Genomic DNA, 20,478 nt, shown 5'->3' with positions numbered 1-20,478 from the left:
GTTTTCATAATATGTATACAGAAAATAATGGACTCATCCTAAACAGTATGAATCGACAGTACTGTTTTTTTTTCTTCTATTCAGTTAGGTAATGCTAGCTCGAAATAACCGCGATTCGTAAATACATAGTTTAGTTCCCTGGCACTACAGATTAATAGCAATAAAATCATATGTAAACTGTTCAAGAATTGAATATTCAAAGGCATCTACATTACATCTCCTATACTCTTCGTGACAGGGTAAACCAAACTGATTTAAAAGAAAAAGGTAAATCGTTCTTTTTGGCTTAATATCCTGACAGTTAATCATTAATAGGCTTATTTAGTTGAAGGAAAAATCGTTACATCAGTTTCAGCATTCCCCATATCGAGATACCGGTTACTAAATAAAGGCAACAATAGCATATGCTAAATAAGGTGCAAAATATTCTAAATCTGCGGCCATAGTGTTAATCCGATGATCGGAATAAGTCAAGAATCAGTGTTTTGGGCTTTGCGAACTTTTAGTATAACAATTTACGATTTGCATGATTTATATGTTTACTTACATTTACAACATGGCCTTCTATCACAACATTTTCCTTTATCTTTCCATCCTTCACCGAACGCATCTTCGCAAGTAGAATCTTTTCGTCCACAGGTTCCATTGGAAGCCAGACAATTTCTAGTGAGTCCTAAAGTGTATAGTTCTTAAATACAATTTGACACTATGAGTTCAAACTCTGCATTATACACCAAATAGTTAAAGTTTTTTTTAGGAAAATAACCTGTTTTAAGTCATAATCTAAAAGTTAAACTTGCAGTAATAAGTTAATGGAAGAAAAGGTTCATTTCGATTGAAAACCAAACCTCTCATTATAACCGCCCGTTTTCATATAAATTAAAGGTGATTTCTTCATATGAACAGCTTTTCTCTGACAGATTTAATGGACAGAAACACTGAATTTAGTGTTTTATATTGTTTCCTCGAATTTAGTTGAAGGAAAAATCGTTAAATCAGTTTCATAATTTCACTACGCAAAAAAAAATCCAGATATCAAATTTAAACCCATGTAAACACATCAACTATGAAAGAAAAAAAATCCAGAAACAGCAGTATCACTGAACTATAAACAAAAGCAAGCGTCAACCTACATAGAAACGAACTATTTGATACAACTGCTATATTCCTGACTTGGGAGATGACATTTAAAGACAAAATGGTAGGTAGAACCTGGTTTTATGGATCTTCAAACCATGTTGGCGAAATTTCGCTAATTGACAACACTACGAGACAGGACACACAAACACAAGAACACTCAGCATATCGAAATATATGAATAAATAATATAATAGTAAATTTCAATTAATTAGTCTTATATTAGTTTCTTGTGTACAATTTGGAAATTAGTATGTGTTCATTATCACTGAACTAGTATATATTTGTTTAGGGGTCCAGCTGAAGGACGCTTCCGGGTGCAGGAATTTCTCGCTGCATTGAAGACCCGTTGGTGACTTTCTGCTGTTGTTTCTTCTCGGGTCGGGTTGTTGTCTCTTTGAAGACAGCACACCAGGACACCAAAACTAAATATAAACTGTTAGTTTAAACTAAAGTTACGGTTTTGACATTTTCATATTGTGTCTTTCAAACATCAACATCTGTCGACTTTGGTTTTAATTCCACTTTAAATGTCTCCTAACCTATATTGTATACATTCGTTGTACACTTTGACATGTTATAAGTTTAATTTATTTATTTAAAGTGGTCTTGCTTGTAAATACAAATATGTATTGATGGGAAATCAGGTTCAAACTTATCGTTTATGCGGCTCTGGAATTGACTTTCGACGTATTCCCAGTTGTGAACCACTCACATAATAACCTTTTTAGCAGTCAAAAAAAGCAGTCCAAAAACATCTTGTTTAGTCATTTAGAGCACATGGTGTATAAGTAGTGACAGCACCTACCTGTATACGATAAACATAAAGAATACTTACTTGCGCCATAAGAAACACGTATTGTGCTGAGGATGATTACAATTGAACAACCAACGTTCATCATGATACTGTAATACTATAAAGAAATTTTGTAAACATCAATTATATTCAAGGTTATTCAGATGGGAATCGCCACTCATTAGCAGGCGCGTTTGTACTTGTGTTTATTAAAAGACAAATTGTGATTGTTCGCTTCAAGCTTCTCAAATATGATCATACAAAAGTTCGAAGTTACCACCAACAACCGGACAGACAGGTTGGATTTTCTGTAAGGCAACTTATGCCTGAGGGTGTTTTTTTTTCAGAATATGCACTATTTTCTAGGATGCCAACAACAGTGCTATATGTTGTAGAAAAGTGAATTTGACTTTCCGTACAACGACATATCACTCAATGCTAAAAATATCATTGCAATATCTTTTTTTTTGTCCGACATTCAAATGTCTGTATGTGGTTCTATTAAGAAAAAGAAATCCGATTTACTTAGTAATTTGGAAGAATTATTAAAGAATCACATTTCCTGCGTTCTCTTTCTACTCGTGTTCATTTATTTAAACCATAGAGTATTTTATTCTTATGAGAAATAGAATTCTAATGTATTTGACTTATTTTCAGGTCGGGTTCTCATGTAGCCGATTATACGGTATGGATTTTTCTCGTTGTTGAAGGCAGTTTTGTTGTCTATAATTGCATACGTCCACTTAATTGAACTTTGGTGGATATATGTCTAAATGGCAATCATACCACATCTCCTTGTTTTTATATAAATAGTTTAAAACAATCACAAAGCCAATTGAACGTTCAGAAAATAATGCATCGTCTTCGAGGGTAAGCAAAGAGAGAGAAAAACTACCAAGTCAGCTTTCCATTTAAACCAATAAAAAAAGATAAAATCAGTACATAAACAAAAAAGCAACGAAAGTACAAAAAACAGAAATTTTAAAAACTTAACATAGGACAAAAGTAAATTAAAAGGTTATGTAAAGTATAAATTTTGTCAATCAACTTACGTTCTTTGAGAAATGTGATATTTTTGTTTTGAGTGTCTTAATATTTTAGCCAACACTTACCAAAGTGTGTTATATCAGACCTGATGATGAAAAGATTTTTTTTTAAATGAAGGGGCTACTTAAATAGCATGTGCAGTTAAATACTCGAGGAATGTTGTGGGTGTAAAATCATTATTACATTATTACATATGATTTCTTTGTTAATTTTTACTAAATATGTAAAATGGCTTGAGTGTGCAACATCTTTCATCATTTGTACTTCCTCATAGATATTTTACATTAGCATTTTTTACTTGTACTTGTAGTCTTTAAAACAGAAATGACGATATTAAATTATGTATTAACTTAATATCCACAATATGTGAAAACATTCGTGAACGTTGAATAATAAACGTTAAACTCTCTACATAATTTGATTGATTAATTTATTGTTATTCGTCTACATTTTGCGCACTATTTTGTTATTTCGTGACTGTCAACCATCCAACCCTCCAACCATCCAACCCTCCAACCATCCAAGTCTTATAAGGGAAGGATTCAAACTCACAACGTGAACTTCAGTGTTGGTAGGCAATAACTACACTACGTAGACCACTTGACAAATGTCGACTCCAACAAAAAAAAAATACGTGAAAATTGAATATGATTTTCTCCCTTTGACAGGCAAAACTTAAAAAAAATTAGTTTGATTATAATTTTGTAAAATGTTTATTTTATCATCAAACTTACTGTCAATAAAAGTTTAAATGGTAAGACTTAAAAGAGGGACGAAAGATACTAAAGGGACAGTCAAACTCATAAACTTTGTTGCATTTTTTTCCATCTCAATATTGTCACAAAATTGAAGAAATTCATTTTTTCTAAGCCGAAAAACTGGTTCATGTTTAGAATACTGCATTACTCATTACAGATATAAGGTCCAGAGGAAATATTCTGTGTGAAGTCTTATTCTACTATGGTGTGCATATTCACAAAGTTTTGTGAAGATTTGAAGACCCCTCATGTGTCACTTAATGGTTTTATGGTGGATTGGGTGTAAAATACGGTTAGACTAGGTAAATTCTAGTTATGATGCTCATATATCAAGACAGTTGTATATTTTTTCAATGGAGTTCATTGTAAACAAATATGAATTTCTTACGTTTTTTTTGTTGCGTATCAGTGTTTCTGTTGTGTCGGGGTTTTTTTTCTTTTAATATGTGTTGTGTTTCCCTCGGTTTTGGTGTGTAACTGAGATTTTTTTCTCTCATTCAATTTATTTTTGACTTTTGAACAGTGTAAGACTACTGTTGCCTTTATTAAAATGTATGATACAGTAATATTTCTTTAAACTAACATTCATTAAGATACAGACTAACAATAATACATACAAGTACGCTGCGGTTTGCACGGGTGAAGATAGAAAGCTATGAGAGTCTCCCAATAGATCAACAAACGTGTTTTGTTTGTGACGATCACATTGAAACGAAGGAGCATGTATTGATATGTTTATCCGTAGCTCGGCGATCTTAGAAACAAGCTATATAAGATTTTTAACTTTGAAAACAAATATATTGGTCTTTGACCGAATTATTTTAGCGAATGACAAAATAATCACTAGTTATGTGATAAAAAATGTGCCAAAACCTGCAAACTTATTTTGGACCGGGGAGACGTATTTTATACCGATACTAGATGTAAATATAATCTATGATTTTACTTTTGTTTAGGTTTTTGAGAATGTGTAAATATAACTTATTTTTGAATCCGTCTCTCATAGTTCTTTTTATAACGGCATGAATATGTTTTTTAAAGTTTAGTTTTACAATGTGAAATGTGTATTTTGTAATATTGATATTGAAACGTTAGTAAATTGTTATTGTGTAAAACAAAGATATTGTCAATAATACTAACAAGTTATGCAAAAAAATGATTACGCATATTTTGTACTTTTTTATGTCGCAATTTTAACATCTGGCACATATTATGCATACATTCTTAATTACTTCTTCATCAACATATTTGTTGTGATGTTATCAGAAATATTGTACATGTCTGTTTTTAAGAGTACCAGTAAATAGAATAAATGTATATGTAAAGTGCAATGATATATTTGTATTTGGAATAGACCATACAATTCTCAAGTCGTGAGCTTTGGAAATTTCATAATTCATTAATTTTTGCATTAATCATTATAATTGTCTCTACATCCATTGATAGAAAATATGGTTTACACAAGTTGTGATCATTCGTCTTACATATTTCATCATTGGTACAAATATAGTTGCCAGATCGTTACATGATATAGATATAAAGTTTTGTTTTCAGAAACCGTGATCTTTCCTTTCTTCATTAATTTAATATGTTGCCCAAACGTTGATAGGTATGTGGTTTACATAATTTGTTATCATTCTTTTGTTATATTTAAGCAAATATTTATACAAATAGTTATTCTTGATATAGACGAATTATACCCAGAAAAATGACGCAGAGATTTAGGAGAACTGTGATTAAAAAGCCGTCTCAAGCAAAATATGAAATATGGTCCAGAAACAGTATCAAAGAAATTGTATATTTGATATGTTTCGAGAATCTGTACACCAAGAGGATATAAAGAATTCCATTTTTTTTCTGAAGTGTTGGTTCTATTTCAAGAGACAAACAATGGACATCGAGTCAATAAAAAATATCAAATTACTTAATGTCCATGGCTCCATATGGTTGTCTGTTTATACTGAACACAGAGTTTAAAACATACAAAATATATATATATATATATATATATTACGAGTCTAAATTGAAAACTACGTTCAAACCTATGATTGCGTTGGATAAAAACCGCAATTTTTATACGTGTGCATGTCAAACAAATTTCGTTGTAGAAGGATCTAAAAACAGCACAAACAACATTTTCCAAAAGACCAAAAACGTGAAAAAGTATATTTAAACAAAACGCATTTGACTAACAGGTCGAACAACTGATGTTCTTTAACCCTGCTGACTGCCATTGACGATTGCCAAATAAAATTGATCACAAGATGTAACAAAATGGATCTGAATATGAATTTAATACGTCACAGAAAAAAAAATTGTTAACTAGTGGCTACGATGTTGTGCCACAAACATTCGGTATCAATATTTCTTTAGTACACCAGATCTAGATTTCGACAAAATATGTCTCTTCAGTGATGTTAGGGATCAAAACGGTATTTGGAAGGCCGGTATTTGGAAAGTATATATATATAATTTTAAAGGGGATGATAATCAATGATATTGATTCAACAAAAATCCCCTCATGAAATGGTTTTTTTCAACACCATATATATCATTTCCGTGAAAATCCAGTGTTATTGAAAGTCCAAAGATGACATTGTTCAATAAAGGGTACTATGAATCGAGGATAATTCTATGCATTAAATTTTATCACATGTAGGACAGTTCGAAAAATAAGATATAATATAAAAAATTAACCGTTGGCCAATACTTTTGCCATATTAATAATTGTGTTAAAAAAGTGCGATTTTTCAAAAATTCAAATGTTTCATAATTTCACCTGCTAAAGTTATTTTTACTCTTTTATGCTTTAGTTTCTCTAGAAACAAAATTATTTTAAATTAGCAATCATTGATTTTGTATTTGTTAAGCATTTTTAACGGTTCTCTTGGATTGATTTATCTGCCCCTTTCCCTATAAATCTCCAGTGTGTAGCCTGTAGATCCATATACTTAGGAGGGAAAACCCAATCAGCAGATGACATGTAGAAATGTATGGAGACCAACTCATCTTTCAAATTTATCCTGTTTTAAGCCGTATTACCCATGACTATCTCAATATATGGTTTCTATGGAAGAATATGTATTACAGCTTTTCATGTACTTGCATATAAAACGAAATTAAGGATGTACTAAGGTGAGGTTTTGGAATTTTTGTCAGATGTCCGGACTCCTTGGTTGTTTTTCTATACTATAAAAGGTAAAAAAAAATTCCCAATAACATCCATTCATCTTTTCAGATAAGACTAAATAACTCATAATAGTTATAAAAGGTAGCAGGATTATAATTTAGTACGCCAGACGCGCGTTTCGTCTACATAAGACTCATATTAGTGACCAAAATATAAGCAGATTCTTGATTTCTTTTCTTTTGATTTAAGACCAAAAACATTACGAGGTAAAAGTCCAAGTCAGCCTTTTCCCGCCATATTTAAAATATCAAATATCTTGAAAAAGAGCTCCATGACGTATCACTATTTTAGGCTTATTGTGTTCCTCAATTAATGCTCTTCGACTGCTAGAATTCTAGATTTATTTAATTTCACCTTAGTATATCATATCTCCTTAGTCATAATAGATCATAATAACATTCCATCATTACCGAACTGAACAAAAAAATAACACCAGGGTGCCGTATACGGCGAAGGAAATGTTTACACTTCCGAAGCACCTGATTTCACACCCGGTTTTTGGTGAAGTTCGTGTTGTTTCTTATTTATTGCTTATAACTGTTGATGTAAATGTCCTTTTGTTTTGTGAGTCTTTGTTTACTCCTTGGTGTTGATAGTTATTGTCATCTTCATATCTAGACTAACATCTAGAAATTGACAACGAGGGTCGGTTAAAAACAAAACTTAACGACAAAAGAGATGATTTCATCTTTCCAATTGTGAACTTTCCATTTCTAAGTAGCAACATTCCAGCAGCACCTGCATACGGTGTATATATCTCCCAATTCATACGACATTCCCGTGCTTGCATTTCCTAGCATGATTTTCTTGATAGAGAGTTGCTGCTCACCAGAAAGCCATTAAACCAAGAGTTCCAAATTGGGAAGTTGAAATCATCACTTCGTTAATTTTACGGACGTCATTATGAATTGGTTGACCGTTATGGAATGACCGTTTCACAAATGATATCGGATATGGTCCGTACGTCTTAACTATCACCCCCTTTCCTTTCATAAATGTGACCTACCAAATAAGACCGGATTTGTTATCACATAAGCAACACGACGGGTGCAACATGTGGAGCAGGATATGCTTACTATACCGGAGAGCCTGAGATCATCCCTAGTTTTCTGTGGGGTTCGTGTTGTTTATTCTTCAGTTTTCAATGGGGTTTGTCTTTTTGTCTTTTTTATTTTTAGCTATGGCGCTGTCAGTTTATTTTCTATTTATGATAAAAATGTAATGGAAATTGGGAATGTGTCAAAGAGACAACAACCCGATCATAAAAAAGACAACAGCAGAAGTTCACCAACAGGTCTTCAATGTAGCGAGAAATTTCCGCACCCGGAGGCGTCCTTCAGCTGACCCCTAAACAAATATATACTAATTCAGTGATAGTGAACGCCATACTAAACTCCAAATTGTACACAAGAAACTTAAATCAAAAATGATACAAGATTAACAAAGGCTAAGTTTGAGTTTCACTGTCCCTCTGGTATCTTCGTCCCTTTTTTAGTGCATCTTTAAATTACCTCAACAACAACGGCAATGTATGCAACAATGATCTGTAGCACTTTATGTATGTAAAATTGATTATTCCAAAGTATGTACTTCTTGACGTTGTAATTGTTACATCTGTTCAATAATATGTAACTTTCCTTAATTACTTCTTGATCAATATAATCATTATGATTTCATCAGCAAATTTTCATTAGTTTCTTAAAAAGAGCACAAAAATTAATAAATAAATATGTATAGTGCAATGTTTTAGTCTATGGTGGTTTTATAATAAAATTAAAGTTATAAGTGAACTTGTATTTCTCTAAACTCTACATTAAAGACTACAAACCCGACCAAAAAACAGAAAACAGCCGAAGTCCACAAACAACCACACAAAAGAGCAGACAACAACTGAAGCCCATCAATGAGTCTTAAACGTAGCGAGAAAATCCCGCACCAGAAAGTGGTTCTCAGCTAGCCATTAATAAAATTGAGTACTAGTTCCGTGAAAATGGACATAACATTAAACTCCAACCGTTTAATTGAACTACAGATGGGTGCGGTTGACAAAAGTTAACTTGGAGTAAACTTTTTGACTGCTTTCTAAGTTAACTTGAGAATTTTTAAGCAGCCAAGCAAGTTAACTTCGTCGTTTGTGGACCAGACCTACTGTCTGGTTTTTTTAGGACTCCTGCAGACCTATCGACAGGTCTGCTCCAGACCAGACCTGTGGACAAGTCTGCTTTTAACCAGTCCTGAGGACAGGTCTGCCCCAGGTATACATATTAACTGAAACATATTAATTTGTAAATGAACAAGAATTAAAAACAAATAAAAGACTAACAAAGGCCAGCGGATCCTGACTTGTGCAAGGCGCTAAACAGCAGCGGGGTTAAACATGTTTTATGAGATCTCTACCCTTCCCTATAGCCAATGTAGAATAGAAACACATAGCAAAATGAACAGTAAAAACCAGAAAAAAGACAAACGTAAAAAAAGAAACTAAGCATCTATATAGGATATGTTATAAAATGTATAAGATCTCTTATAAAATATATAAAATATCTTATTAATTGTTTAAGACATCTCATTTAGTATATAAGATATCTTACAATTTTTTTTAAAGATATCTTCAAGTTAGATTTAAAAATAGTAAAACGGCTTGTCATATCGAAAGAATAATCGGATTGATTTATGTGACCCAAAGGGTCAGGTTCTGTAGCACTAGTCACATTACGGTTTTTTTACGTAACCCTTAAATTCTAATCACAGTATTATAGATGTGTTGGTATTCTTGTTGAACTATTGTTTTGTACTGTAATATATGAGTCAATCAAATTTTATCATGACGCCGAAAGACAGTTATCCGACACTCGTTAGCTTATTTGTTAGTTTGTTCTCGATTTACACAACTGTTCATATTTCTGCTAACAATTAGACATACAACTTGTTCTAACGTTTTGAAATAATCAAATACTTAACAGGGAAAGAATATTTGATGATGGTGTTAGCGTCGGTAAGATTTAATACGGTCGGAATATTTAGTTTTAAAAAGTTGCAGATTAGAAACTTAATTTCAACCACAGAAAAGCAAAATTCTTGATTTTTTTGTACCAAAAAGTATACATGGGGATAAGAAAAATATTGTAGGAAGCTAAACCAAAATATCAACGTTATTTCAATTTAAAAAAATGTTTATGAAAAATATGCCACTGGAGTTTAATCAATAAATGTACTTTTTCTTGTAAATTCGACCTGTTGATACTGTTTATAATGTTTTTTTGTTATTTTTTATTTATATGGATCTTGTCTGTACACCAGCTTTGATTATTTGCAATATCTTCAATTTGTCACTTATTCTTACTCCATTTGTATAAACTTCAAGATTATAATTAATTTTTTTTAAACCGGTTTATTTCTAAAGTGAATTTTGATTGGTTAAATATTTCTCAGTGATGTCCTGCCATGGCTGTGTTTGAATTTGTTGGTCATGAATGTTTGTCTCTAATATTTAATTAACTGTGCATTTGTATTCAGATATCGCAGATCAAATTTATTCGTTCATTTTGTAATCTACGTTTTTTGATTGAGTTAAGTCTGCCAATTGATATTTTATCGTGTGTTTTTCTATGTTGTGATGTTATGCTATTGTTTCAGAAAAAGAGAGAAGGTTTGGATCCATTAAAACGTTTAATCCCGCTGCAAATGTTTGCACCTGTTCTAAGTCAGAAATCTGATGTACAGTAGTTGTCGTTTGTTTATGTAATATATACGTTTTTCTCGTTTCTCGTTTTGTTTATATAGATTAGACCGTTGGTTTTCCCGTTTGAATGGTTTTACACTAGTCATTTTGGGGCCCTTTATAGCTTGTTGTTCGGTGTGAGCCAAGGCTCCGTGTTGAAGGCCGTACTTTAACCTATAATGGTTTACTTTTTAAATTGTTACTTGGATGGAGAGTTGTCTCATTGGCACTCACACCACATCTTCCTGTATCTATTTGCAAGAACAATGAAAATTCCTGAGAATAAAAATATAAATAGAACTCCCGGAGGATTCTGTCTCTCACACTTTTACAATGTCATGTTTGCAAAGAATGTTTATAAAAGAAAACCACAGAGTTTGTCCAAATTTTGCAATAATTCAAATTTTTAAGTTCACATGCTTAGAGAGATACAGAACAATTGACAGCAAAACTAAAATTGCTAAAATTATGCGGAATGATTCATGTCTTCATGTTTGAAAATGCCAAGACACACAATGTTTTAAGATTTAAAGTAACTTGGGTATCAAATATTTAGTTCAAATACAACTATTTTGTAAATCTAATAAATATTCATTTTTTTTCTGGTCCGTATCACCTTTCCTGTATCGCATATCCGTATTGCAAAGCTTAACCCGTAATGCATACCTGGCCGCGTGACGTCATAAATGATTAGAAATCAAATGACGTCAACGTTTATCATATGACACCCAGTTGCTGTATTTCCTGGCAGAAGAAAAAAGTGTGTTTCCACACAAGAAATATCCTATCATTTCAAATTATATCGATATATTTCAAAACAATATTACCCAGTAACTTTATGAGCGATGTTCCCAAAATATATACAATAATTATTTTAGTGGTAACTAACTTTTGTCCAATAAATGTGTAACTATATAGGAATCCCCTGTTTGTCTCTTAATATTATAATCTTTGAATAGATAATACTTGGTAACATTGTGGTCCATGTCCATGTATACAAATGAGCTCAGATTGAAGTATTATGATTAAACTAAACAAATATTGGGTAGTTGGGTTGTAGTCTACAGGAGAGAACAGTCAGCTGAAAAAACATGTTCTTTTCTTGGTTTTACTTATGGACGACTTAAAAAAGGGAATCACATGAATATGATTCTATTTAAATATATGATAAACAGAATATTAAAGACAAAATCAGGCCCTCGGACTAATATTGGTGTTTAGTGGTTATACAGCATGGGATACGGATTTTTCCATGTATTATTCTATATATACCAGCTATTATGTTCAATGATTAGCCTTAAAACGATATAATATCTCATTTAAATATTTAAAAAAAACTAATACATCGTTTTCTTTATGAAAAAGAATACATAATCTGATTACTCGGTTGTTGTAATCCATTGAATACTATTCGTAACATAAGAGTTAAGAATTAAATAATTTAACACATAAGATGTATCATTTTTTTTTAAATAATTTTACAGATTGTCAGAATTTTTTTTTTCTCGAATCAAGTTATTCTAAGATTATGTGCCAAAACCTGTATTTTTTTTTCTAAAAATAAGGCGAGAAGTTTTATATTGTAAATTTTAATTATATAATCATGTTGTATAATTTTACCACTCATGATTTTAATATTTATTTATGTAAATACAAGTCATGTTGTTTGAGTTGTTATCGTCTCTCATAACGCATGACTTATGTATACAAAACTTATCTTCAATCAATATAATGTGTAATTTTATACATAAGGTGAGATGTACAATAAGATATTAAATTAAATTGAATTGTTACAATTGTCATCGAAAATTGTTTTATACTGTCAAGTTACCATCTGTCGGTAGATTAAAGATCAGATAATATAATGGAAACTTGTCATAGTCAATCATTAATTTATTGAAATGGATGGTGGCAGACATTTTAGCACATTAATCGGACATTTGAGCGAAAAAAATAGGACGTTTTAGCGCCAAAGAAGAACCCATTTAAGCGCAAGATGTTTAACTCATTTGAGCGAAAATTTAAATTGTCAATGCCCATTTTAGCGAAATATTTTAAATCCATTATGATAAATAATACATAAAAAATAAAAAATAAAAATAATAGACTCATGACAGCACAATATAAAAAATATCATGTCTATTAAAGTACAACACTTAAAGTCTTAAAGATTAAATAGTATGTAAAAAGTCTGTTTTAGTATCCTTTATCGGTATCCATCACAAATTACACTTTTCTTTCCTCTTTTCGTTTCAACAAGTTGTATTACCATAATGAACATATAAACAACTTTAACATTTACTGATCATGGTTATACATTTTTGTAGCAAAATGAGTATTATTCAACCAGGTAAGTTTTCGCTTAATGGGCTATAGAAAATATAGATTATTTTGATTTATCGCACGTTTAAATGGGCTCTAATGTCGGCGCTAAAATGTCCCCTTGTAATTATATGTTTTCTTCGCTATAATGTCCAGCGGTCATGGATTGAGAGTTGTCTCGTATCTTCATATTTATATTGTAGTACCCGGGGAACAGTTGTTACAGTCGTTTAAAACTTACCTGACATATGATTATGCAAGTCTTTATAGTCATATGTGAAACTTCAAAAAAAAATAAAAAATGATACATATTTTTTTTATAACTAAAGGGCTAGATTTTGTTGTTAAACTCATATACAAAAGTCATATACTTTTTTTCTGGAGAAAATCTTTGATTTTTCCAAAGGACGTTTACTTTTTTTTATTGTTAGCTTCCAGCCAACAATGTTTTTTCGTATGCGGTGACCTCAGCGTGACTTTTCTCGTAAAAATCCGGAAATTGCAACACGCAAGTTCGAATTGGCAGAGAGAGTAAACAAATGTAAACATCGCTCCGTCTGCCAATTTAACTGTATATAATGTAATTGTTCATGTTATAAACATGTACATGTTATAAACATGTAAACTTTAATATAATGTTTTTGTAGATTGTTTACAAAGGTGACAATCGGTAAACGAAGTGATCGTGTTTTTCAAAGAAAAACTACCGATGCTTACGATGTATTTCAAATTAGCAAAGATCACCAAAGCGATACCAATTATGAATATTTCGATATTGTCTACCATATGATCCACAAATATATTGTCCATTTCCAATTAATTTTGTGTGTAGAAAAATTTCATTCTTAAATGTCTGTAATCAGAATCTGTTTTACCTTATTCATAAAATCAACGGTACCAATTCTGTTGCACCATGTTATTATTTATTTTGTAAACAATTATTCTTTTTTTTTTAGCACCCCGGCTTATTATTCTCTTTTACATGTTTTTTCCCTATTATTCTCTATTTTATCCACATCCTTGTACATTCAGTCACAAAAACAATTAATAATTAAAAGTCAATTGTTCATAAACAATTGATAGGTCTTTCCTTTTTTCTTTTATTAATTGCCTTCTTAGTTAAAAAATATATGGTTTCTAAGGACTTTTATGTTCATAACAAGTGGTTGCTAAGGACAAAAATCATTCATAAGGATAAACATATTACTGTTAGTATTAAAAATGTCATATGTACTATTCATAGTATTTAAAGTTAAAAAAATAAGTGATTGTTAAGGACTTATATGTCGTTGCTAGGGACAAAAATGTCATTTCCAGTATTAAAAATTTCATATTTATATTATCCATAGCCTTCTAAGTTCAAACATATATGGTTGCTAAGGTGTTTCATGTCGTTGATAGGGACTTGACCTCTGACCTTGACCTAACTTTGTAGATCTTATTATGCTGATCATTATTGCAATTCAAAGTTTCTTTCTATCTCTAACCACTTTTGGGTTATAAGCAAACAATCATCATTTCGGACCCCAAAAACAGTTTTGGTGCCCTAGATCCATAACAGTTGGTCCAGTGATTTTAAACCCAACATAACAAATGTAGATCTCAACAAGACACACATTTCCTCCGTTACATTTTATCAGCCATCTTTTACGGTTATTTAGGAAATCCGATAACAAGCTAAGGTCAAAATCTAGGTCATGACCTTGACCTTTGACCTTAGGTCAATTTTCATGTCCATGTCAATTAATGATCATTGGTGATGATCCTAGGTGGCTACAATTTACAGTTTCTGAGTTTCAGTGGCCAACCGAAATTTGTTAATTTTCAAAGGGGCATAACCCTACCAATGAGTCGTTGAATCTTTTCGATTCAAATGTAGCGAAGCACAAGGGTCTGTTCCTGAACAAATTCCACCCTTTGTTTTTTTTCTACCTATTATGGTTATGGAGTTAGAATGATAACAAGGTTTTTGGTGTTAGGGGAGATAACTCCTATAAAGGAAATGTTACGGGGTCGTGCCCTCACCACAAGATAGCTTTTGGTCAACCGATACTAAATACCTAATATCATTTCAACATGTCGCGTACTTTTTTTGGGAAATTTCGTTAAAGTTTGGCGGAAAGAATAATAATAATAATAATAATAATAATAATAATAATAATAATCAGAAGAAATACAGTAAGGTCTTTCCTTATAGAAAAAGGAAAGACCTTAACTAGCTATTGCACTGTTGTCTTTGTATTATAACATTCACAATCAAACCCCCTGTAAACTTTGACGAATCGCGCTTTCAAGTCTGAAAGGGAAAACAGCTATTGTAAATTATCACCACCGCAATTAACCCTCTTGCTGCGTCATATTGAAGAGCAGGCATCATCATTCGTCGAGTTATATAAAAATATTTAAAATGAAAATCTAAGTTTAAGTGTTTTATTGTATATAGTTTACGTAACATTTTAATAAAAAGGAATAATATAAAGCCAATATTTTTTTTCAACAATTTGAAATTGAAAGAAGTGGGACGAAAGTAATTTTCAAAATAAATCCTGATTTTGTTTGAAAAAAACTAGTTAAAAAACGAAAAAAGAATCAGATCTTTTTGTGAACAAAACATTTGTGATTGCAATGTATTGTAAGTATTTTTTTTGTATTACTCAATGATTATGGAAATGTCCATCTTATCTGTAATGAAGTGGAATGTTTATTTAAAACAATTCCTAAATATCAACGCCGAAAATTCCAAATCAAAACGCAAAATCAATAGCTCAAACACATCTAAAAAAAAAAAAGATAAAAACCGTCATATTCTTAAGTCAAACTACGTACAGATAAAGTACAATATCAAAAAAGATTAAGAAGAATACAAAACTCTGCCATAACACAATGACCAGATTCGTAAGTACCAAGCAACTACAAATGGATGTTACCAAAACTATACTAAACAGTAAAAGTAAAACAGTAAAAGTAAAATATTATTAAGACAAATTGTCTCTACATTGAAAGGGAGGCAAATTAAATTTACAAAATATTCATCAACAAGGTTTTGGTATCTACCAATGAAACTTTTTAGATATAGGACGAGACTTTCTTAGACATACCTCTGGTTCATCAATTTTCTGCTCAGATAGTGGTGACGTTGGCAGTTTGAGTAGCAGTTGCTAGCTCTGGAATACCGAATGACTCTACGAAATGTATATCCAATATGCAGGTGAAGTTGTATATTGCTACTAAGATGTTGGAAAGTGATAATTTCGAAATTAAAATACTTTCGTTTGTGATAGATTATGATACTAAGATTACCGATTATGTCGATTTCGAGGTATATATCTAAAAATGAGGCGGAGGATGCTGCATCTGTTGTTTCTTTTTTTTCTTCTTCAGAGGGATACCATAACAGAAAGAACATCATTAACATATCTGAATTTAAAATAAATGATCTCTTTAGTTTCTTTGATCTCCTTAGTTTTTACAAGTGTATAAAGTCCTATAACATGTATAAAGGAACTCCAACTTATATGAAAATAAAAAAAAACGTCGACAAGGGGAGGTGCACATTTTCAAAAGAATGCAGACAACTAGTGCAAAAGACAACGTTCAAATTCAACATTTTTTTTGTCAATAAGAAACTCCGGTACCAGCATACAGTTATTTCTTTATTAATCTTTTTACAATAACACATAATAGTATAGTTCTTAAACAATAACACACAGTGATGTGATAAGAATTCGCAGATGCAATACAATTAAATATTTTTCTTCCAGTCTGAAAATTACAATACAGATATTTCTAACGTCGATAAATAACTGAAAACGCGTTTAGTTTTTACACCAATTAATTCCTTTTAAACGTGGTTTATTGCAATAATGATTATATCAGTTTTATTTGGTTTTAATAAATAATTTATGTTATCGTACAAACTGATTATACTTAAGACAAAAATTGTTGTGAAGAAAATATAGCAAATATAATTATCAAAGGTACAAGGCTTATAATTTAATACGCCAGACGCGCGTTTCGTCTACACAAGACACATCAGTGACGCTCATATCAAAATAGCTAAACAAGTACAAACATGACGAGCATTGAAAAATAAGGTCATCTATGCCTGGAACAAGAAAATCCTTAGTATTCTGAAGAAGAAAAGCATACTTTTAATTTGTAAATATAAAATTTAAAAAAACAAATATGACGATATAATTGATAATCATGTCAACACCGAAGTGCTGAATACTGTGCTAGTGTTACTATCGGGAACGAAACGGCCAGCAGCAGTGGCATTGACCCATTGGTGTAAATAGTTATCCAAAGAACCAGATTTATAATTTAATACGCCAGAACATATCAGTATATAGTTAAAATTGAGAATGAAAAAAAGGGGACGTGTCAAGGAAACAACAACCCGACCGAAGAGAGGGCAACAGCCAAATCCCACCAATGGGTCTATTTCAATAGAAGATAATAATTTCAACAATTGTTTAAAATATTTTTTTTTTTTTTTAGATAATACAAAATGTCATTGACACATTTTTTGACTTCCAAAATATACATTAACATATAAGGGGTTAATGTACTTTTTTAAATATTATTTGGATCCCTTAAATCTGAATATGGGATGAATATTCTGATACTTTTTACACTAAAGATGATCAACAATATATGATCTTAACAAGGGGGACAAAAGATACCAGTTGGGATGTAGAACTCATAGATCAAAACCATTAAATTCTCCCTCGCCATGCTCGTCCGAATTTTAAACATTTCTTTACTAAATCTTTAGTATAATAAATAAAACAAAACTCTAGATTTAGGTTTAGTTGCTCGCAGTAACATCGTTTTTCTTTTCTAGTAAGCAATGTTTAATAACATTTTAAACCAACATATTATAAATATAAACACATTTGTCCAATACATTTAAATGGACTATAATTAAACAATTCATAATCGTAAACTGCAAAAACTGCCGTAGTTACTGTGAGCGAGCACTTTCGATAAATGACACTCGCAAAATTTTCTTTATATAATATAACGGGACCCCACCTTTAAATCGCCAAAGTATTTCACGAACATATTTTACCTATCTATATTTATAACCAAAACAAGAACTTGTTATACAACTACTCTCACTAAACAACATTGAACTTATAAATAGTATAACAGGGGGAAAACCCCAAGTCTCAACCAAAAGAAATTTAAAAATGACAACGCCATGGAAAACAAAGAAAAAGACAAAGAGGCACATAAAATTACACCAGACATAACATTGAAAACTAAAAACTAACCAAGAAGAACCCCCAAAAAATCTCCGATTTGATCTCAGGTGCTCCAAAAGGGTAAACAGATGTGGTCACGTCGTGCAGCTTAATGTATGACTGAGACTAAACTGATACATATTACACTATCATTGATCATTCAAATCATTTATATGTTCCTAGTTTCATATTTATGAGGGACTATTTAAAAAAAACCTTTAAAATTAGAGACAAATGAGTTGAGTTCCTGCCAATCCAGGATGAGATAGGGGCAATACAGCTTTGACAAAGGAAGAACTTTGACATTTAGTAACCACATAATACTAAGCACATAACTCTGTTTCATGTTCAGTAATTTATATTTAAGACTACTTCTTTTTTTTAATAAGACTCTGAACAAGCTTTTAGTAATTGCAAGTACTTTAAGATCGACAATTTGTCTCCTTGAATTTTCCTTAGTGCCTGTCTTAGTCAGAATACTTCTTTGTAGTTGTTGTTGTTGGTAACTGTCAGCTATGGCCAATAGAACCATAGTGGTTTCGGTTAAAATTTAAGCGCAAATTATGCTGTTTGTTTTTTTCTTTCAATGGTTTATCACATTCCGTTATGCGTGGTACTTTTATCCCTTTATGCATGCGGTGTGATATTGTGCTCATTCGTAAGGGCCGTAGGTTGACTTGTATTTGTTTACACTGATGATTCGTGTGTAGACGACATGCACGAATGGTGTATTACATAATAAGCCTGTTACCTCTGATAACAATTAGCAGATAGAAATGTCCTATTGTAATGTTTATTTGTGTATTTCTTTGTCCTAAATGTTCTTGTATTTATTTGTACTGTAGTCCTGTCATGCAAAACTAGGTTCAACCTACCATTTTTCTCTTTAAAGTCCTGTACCAAGTCAGGAAAATTGCCATTGTTATATAATAAATAGTTCGTTTTTCTGTGTGTTACATTAATTTTAGTGTGGTGTGTCTGTTGTGTCGTGGTTCTCCTCTGATATTTTAAGTGTTTCCCTCAGTTTTAGTTTGTTACCCGGACTTTTTTTTTTTTTCTTAATCGATTTACAAATATCGAACAGCAGTATACTACTGTTGCCTTTATTTACATGTTCGTCTGGAGAGTTGTTTCCTTGTCAATGCTATTACATCCTTCTCTATATTCTTTATAAAGTGTTCCTTCGATATTGTAACATAATTTCTAGCAAATTATCACATGTATTGTTTTGAGTATTCGTGTATACATTTGTTATAACAATAACGCGAAAAAAATTAAATAAGATTTTTCTTGTCTTAAAGGAAATAACTATGCATGGATAAGCATAAATCCAACATAATGTGCAACACAGTGTGCAAAGTTGGAACCTTTGTAAAATGTAAGACCCGATGACAATTAAAACAATGCTAGTACACATAATGTGTTCTATTTTTACTAGGACAGGCACATTCAACATATTATAGATGCTTTTTGTATTATTTCTTTGTTTTGAGAATGTGACAAAGTGATGACTACTGTACCCGTATTTTTACTTTTTTACATGTTGTGTCTATTTTGTTTTTGCATCGTTGTAGATGTGATGTAATTTGATGCGACTGTCATACAACTGGGAGGTTTAGCCTATAAAACCAGGTTCAATCCACCATGTTCTACATTTGAAAATGCCTGTACCAAGTCAAGAATATAACAGTTGTTGTCCATTCGTTTGATGTGTTTTATCATTTGATTTTGCCATTTGATTAGGGACTTTTCGTTTTGAATTTTCCTCGGAGTTAAGTATTTTTAAGGCAAAACATACGTACATGTACGTGATGTGCGTTTTCCTTTATATTGTGTGCAAACTGTATCTGATGTGTTTTTTTGCACTGTAATATGTGCTTGTTATCTTATATGATGTGGTTCAGTTTACTTCAATATATGAAGATAAAACGTCAATGAAAAAACCACATCAGATAAAGGTGTTTGCACATAATATGAGTGAAAATGCATAACATATAAGGATATTTGCACATCAGAAAAGTATGTTTGTACATTACAAAATGATGTTTGCACATTATATAATGATGTGTGTACTTCATATGAGGGTATTTGCACATTATATAAGGATGTTTGAACACCGTATAAAGGTATTTGCAAATCATATAAGAATTATTGCAGATCATATAAGGATGTTTGCTTATCATGTTAGGAAATTTGCACACCATTTAGGTATGTTTGCACATATAATGTTGCACTTTGTAAATACAGCTGTTTTTCAA

Source organism: Mytilus trossulus, chromosome 1, assembly GCF_036588685.1.
Source record: "Mytilus trossulus isolate FHL-02 chromosome 1, PNRI_Mtr1.1.1.hap1, whole genome shotgun sequence".
Taxonomy (NCBI): domain Eukaryota; kingdom Metazoa; phylum Mollusca; class Bivalvia; order Mytilida; family Mytilidae; genus Mytilus; species Mytilus trossulus.
The sequence above is the reverse complement of the archived record's forward strand: the minus strand, read 5'-3'. Positions refer to the sequence as shown.